At 36.9% G+C, this 5,566-nt stretch overlaps 1 pseudogene; it reads right to left on the bottom strand.

The window, feature by feature from the left end:
- Positions 1-4,937: 4,937 nt before the first annotated feature.
- On the bottom strand, positions 4,938-5,246 carry LOC101990540 (annotated as a pseudogene).
- Positions 5,247-5,566: the final 320 nt, after the last annotated feature.

Here is a 5,566-nt window from a genome sequence, read left to right as displayed (position 1 = left end):
TGATTTGGACCTTAAGATTTCTGTCCGGTGCTCCAATGTGAGTCTCTGTCTCCTTTCATCGCCTGATGAAGGTTAATATTCAGGAGGATGCCTATATGTTTTTCTTTGGGTTCTCCTTATTTAGCTTCTCTAGGATCACTAATTATAGGCTCAATGTCCTTTGTTTATGGCTAGAAACCAAATATGAGTGAGTACATCCCATGTTCATCTTTTTGGGTCTGGCTTACCTCACTCAGGATAGTGTTTTCTATTTCCATCCAAACCCTACTGCACGCACTGGCTTTGTGGGAGCCTAGGCAGTTTGGATGCTCAACTTGCTAGACCTGGATGGAGGTGGGGGTTCCTTGGACTTCCCACAGGACAGGGAACCCTGATTGCTTTTTGGGCTGAGGAGGGGGGGGCACTTAGTTGAGGGAGGGGGAAGGAAATGGGAGGCGGTGGCGGGGAAGAGACAGAAATCTTAAATAAACAAATAAATAAATAACATAAAAAACAAGCAATTAATTGGCTACAGACATGAGGGAACCTACAGAGAACATTAGAAAATACTATTGTACATGAAATGCATTAGCGTTAATATTGTGAACAGCTGGATGGCTGGATGTTTGATAACGAAGCAAGTCATTTCAATTTGATCTAAGCTTCAGCTTTTAATTGAATTTATAAGAACATGGGGAAATTAACAGGCAGCTTCTGGCAATTCGAAAGCAATATTTTGGCTCAGAGTCTGGGCCTCTCTCTAAGTTTGGAAAATATGACTGTGGATAAATATGGAACAAAGAGAAATCATACCAAGGAAAGCAAATTCATATATTTGATTTCAAATAAATGCAGATGGTCGTTATTTGACAGGTAACTATTTGTTCGGATATCAGCCTATCGTATAGTGACAAACAGGTCAGCTCCAACTAGTAGATGATTAATTGGATCACTCATGTCACCTTTTTTCTTTATTACAATTTCTAGACCACATAGAATCATTTTTCAAAGACCTTCAAAGTACAGCAGTGTACTGAGCCCTTAGATGGATCCTCTTGGTTAATAGACCCTAGAAGTACTTCCTACAAGAAACATAAAGGTTCATCACTTTTCTTTTCCTGTAAAGGGTACCTGGAGAAGTCACATTTATATCCCACTAACATCAATGTATACTCCACATGGTCACTGTTTTGCATCCTGAGTAGAAATGCTTTATCATCTTACTGCATCTTTTGGTAGCACAGGGTAAGGCAGACTAGACAACTTGGTGGTAGGTGACATGAATTCATATTCTGAAGCGGAAAGGGCCTCTAGAAGAACCATAGTTTTTCTTTCCCTTACATTTTTCTTCGTAGAAAAGAACAGGGTCAATTGTTCTCATCCAATTCCCAAATCAAATCACATCCAGCTGAAAGTTATTTTTCTCAAGAACCATTTTGTGAGATCTTTTTCTCTAAGTAAAAAAGGTCAACATAATAATCACCCACTTCAAGAGTTCCTTAATTTCCTTATCTGAGTTGCCTTTTCCCTTCAGATGTGTTCCATGGCACATTGGAAACAATTTAGAATATACTGTAAAAGATTTTTTTAATTCTTTTCCTTTAAATCTCCTTCTGACTATTAATTGTGAAGAATGGGGTTCTCACACTTTATGCCTGTTGTGTAGTAGTTTCCTTCCAATGGACATGCTCCACCCTGAAGGGAAGCTTGGTAAGGCTCAAGAAGTTCCAAAAGGAGGCTTACTAAGATTCTGAAGTTAGACAATTTAAAAGACTAGGGAAAGGCCTACTCCTAATTACCTTCTTTAAATACGTCTTATTCTAAACATAGGTAAACAGTATGAACTGCTGAGGAGAGGAGACTTTTCATTAGAGCTCTCAGGTACAACCTGTTGAGGTGCAGGCAAGTCATGTAGCAAGCTCTAGGGTTATAGATTTACATCGTTATCGTCCATGGGTAATCTTTCGGTGACACAACCACCTTAGAGTCATCCATATTCCTGTAAGTAACCTGTGTTCAAGCTATTGTAAGTTACGACAATAATCATTCATTCAGAGTTGAACTTTTTGGTGATATCATTGCTTTGGTATGCCACTGATTATTTGGAATAAGCAGACATTTTTTTTCATATTTCCCAAAATATATATAGTGTCACACAACAACACTGTCTACAGAAAATGGAAAACTGCTGTGTATACAGTTGCTGCATAGGAATTTATTAGAAAACTATACTCATCAAACTATACTCACAACTATTTATTTAGTACCTAGTAAAAAGAATGGAAATCTTATTGTTTTCTAATCTTGGTGGAGGCACAAACAGGAGCTCTGTCTGTGGTTTGTACACCTTGACTTTTTAAATTATGCATGTCATAGTTGAGGAGCAGTGAATCAACACATGGAGATAAATCATTTTATTTTGTTTTAAATTTATTTTCATAAAATATTTTTTGAAATTAAAATATACCTACATCATTTCCCCCCTAACCTTTCTTTCTTCTTACCCATCCCATGCACCCTTCCTTGTTCTCTCTCAAATTCATGATCTACAGTTCTTTGACTGCTGTTTTATATATATGCATATATTCAAAAATACATAAATGCAACCTGATCTGTTTGATGTTACTTGTAAATATACAATTTCATTTATAAATAACATTTAAAATGAATTTTGAAAGGCTTTTAACTTCAGACATATCTTTAAAGAACAAGGCCCAGATGTTGTAAACAATCAATTTCTTATCAAAGAGGTTATGATAAAACTAGATCTAGACTTTTCAAGGGATTTGTGATGGTGTTTGCTGCTGCACATGGAAAGCTACAACACCTGTGGTTCACTGTAAAGGGCAGTAGAGTATAGAAGGACAGTAGAGTATAGAAGATAAAGAAATACAGAGCATCTAAGCCACAGCCAGTTTCCAGTGGTCTCTGGAGGATTGATTCCCACTCTGTGTTGTTTTGAATCTCATCACAGGCCATCTTTTCCATTACTAGACTTTCACCTTTTTCCTCTGCCTATCCTGTACTCTTTGGAAACTTCCACCTCACTGAATATATAGATTAAATAAAATAACCAGAAATGAATTTTTGGAGGAAAAATAACTAGATAGGATGAGAAACAAAATCTATAGCTATGGTATAGTAACTGGCAGGCTGTGAATAAGCACTATCATTTCCTCAAATAGAACTATTTGTTTATTATGAAAGTGGATCTCTCCAAAAAAAAAAATGTTTAACAACTGTATTTACTTCTGTCTGTAATCCTCAATTGAATTGACTAATTGGAAAGTCTTCATAAATATTGACTACTCTTCACTGTGCGTATACATATTGGTCAGATGGTATTGAGACTCTATGGAAAATGCATAGTTTCAATCTATGTAATCAGTTCCCGAATGTTGTAGAAAAAGGTTCTTGAGAATCAATGTAGTGAAAATGATAGATTAAATATTTCTGAAACTCTTCATTGGTGACTTTGCTCTTCTGGACACTTCTTACAATTCATTGGAAATAGAAAATAATCTCATGGGAATACAGCATGTGATTCTTGAAGAGAATGATATTGACTGTAGCTTCATCCTCAGTACATGTATTGATCTTCTCTGAAGTGCATTATAAATGGAATGTCCTTTAAACATAGAGGTTATCTAACTAAAAGTTTATGTGTAGCTCAGCAGTGTAGAATGAGCCTTTTAAGGACTGAGTTTTTTTTTCTTACATTTGTCAACACTTTCTAAGACTTTGAAGGATCCCCGTGACTCAAGTGTAGGCACATAAAAGACTGAGTCTGTAGTTCACTCATTTTTTTTTTTTTGTTTTATTTTGTTTCATTTCTCTGCGTAACAGCCCTGACTGTCCTGGAACTAGCTCTTGTAGACCAGGCAGGCCTCAAACTCACAGAGATCCACCTGTATCTGCCTCCCGAGTGCTGGGACTAAAGGCGTGCACCCCCACCACTCAGCTCATTTATCTGTTGAATTCACCAAAGTCTGTTTATGGTGATCTTCCCATATTAGTTACTGGGTAAATATTGTTTGAATGAAAAACCTGGTGACCTATTTCTTTATGTGTCTTTCTTCCCTTCCTCCTTCTTTCTCTCCCTCCTTTTCTCTCATCCTTTGTCCTTTAAATCAGGGCACAAGGGCTTTCAATCTTTGTTACTTTCACTGTGAAAGAGTTCTTCTAATGTCTGACATCTTTTTCCCCTCAATTTCTATAGTCTGTTGATATAATTGTATATAAAATAATATGTATATGATTTTTAAAAGTTGTATTTTTATTATAACTTTTTAATTGTGTGTGGGGGAAGGGAGGTATATGCACAGAAGTGCGGGTGCCTGCTGAGGCCAAAAGAGGGTTTCAGATTCCCTGGAGTTGAACTTATAGATGCTTGTGAACCACCTCATGTAAGAACTGAATACCTTAACTGTTGAGTTATTTCTCTAGCCCTGATATGTATAGAATTTTAACACCTTTCTTCTGGGAGTTTTGTTCCATGTCTTTTATTATGCTTGTATTTTATTATAAAACAGAAAATTTTAGATTACTCAGACATCTTTCAATGTCTTCTATTTTTTTCCAATGTGGTCATTTAAATAACATTAAATATTTACATATATTTCTTTTTGGTAATTGTTTTTAAACATTGTAATAGTCTATAATGTGTTGTATATAGAAATTGATAAATGAGCAGAAATTGAATATGACTTATGATAGAAAGTATTTTTTTACTATTTCTTTTCTTTTTTTGGCCAGGAAATATTTTATTGACAACCAAGGATATAGTCATAAGAGAGGGAAGCACACAGAACTGCAAACTAAAACCCAAAAGCAAGTAATGGTCATTTGGGCCAGAAGCACTACACTATGGGGTCCTCACATTCTCTCACCAGTAGACATCCAAGGGAGGGGGCAGAAGTTCTGGTGTCCCAGAGTGTGAGAGGATATGTGATGCTTCATTATGAGCTACAGGGCAAGGAGGTAAAATGGAACCAAGGTTGATCATTGCCTCCTCTCAGAGCCAACACCAGGTGGAGGACTGAACCACCTAGGATCTTGTAATCAGCTGCTCTCTTCTCATCATTCATTAGTTTGCCACTGTAGATGAGCCTCTGCTGTTGTGGGGGGATGCCCTCTTTCTCTTCCACACGCACCTTGATTCGCTCCACCTTGTCTGTGGGTTCAATGTCGATCTCAATTTCCTTTCCAGTCATCGTCTTCACTTTAATTAGCATCTTCCTCCGAGGTTTAGGCTGCAGGTGGCTATAGTCCTGCTTCTCCTGCTGTGGTCACCGCTGCCACTTCCCAGCACGCCACGGCTCTTACTATTTCTTTAAACACCATGAAGACAGATTATTGCAGGCATCTTGATTCCATAGAATAGTTCATGAAACATAGCAGATGATAAATAAATGTTTTAGAAGGGACAAATATAAATTAAAGAAATACATTCAATCAGGCTTCATAACAATGACAAAAACACCTAAGAAAATAACAGGATTTCTTTCACAGTTCCAGAGATTTGTGTCTACAGTCATTACTTAGCACAATTGATTCCATTCTATGCATGAAGCAGAAAGAAAAGAAA

Source organism: Microtus ochrogaster, chromosome X (assembly GCF_000317375.1).
Source record: "Microtus ochrogaster isolate Prairie Vole_2 chromosome X, MicOch1.0, whole genome shotgun sequence".
In the NCBI taxonomy this organism is placed as follows: Eukaryota; Metazoa; Chordata; class Mammalia; order Rodentia; family Cricetidae; genus Microtus; species Microtus ochrogaster.
The sequence above is the reverse complement of the archived record's forward strand: the minus strand, read 5'-3'. Positions and strand labels throughout refer to the sequence as shown.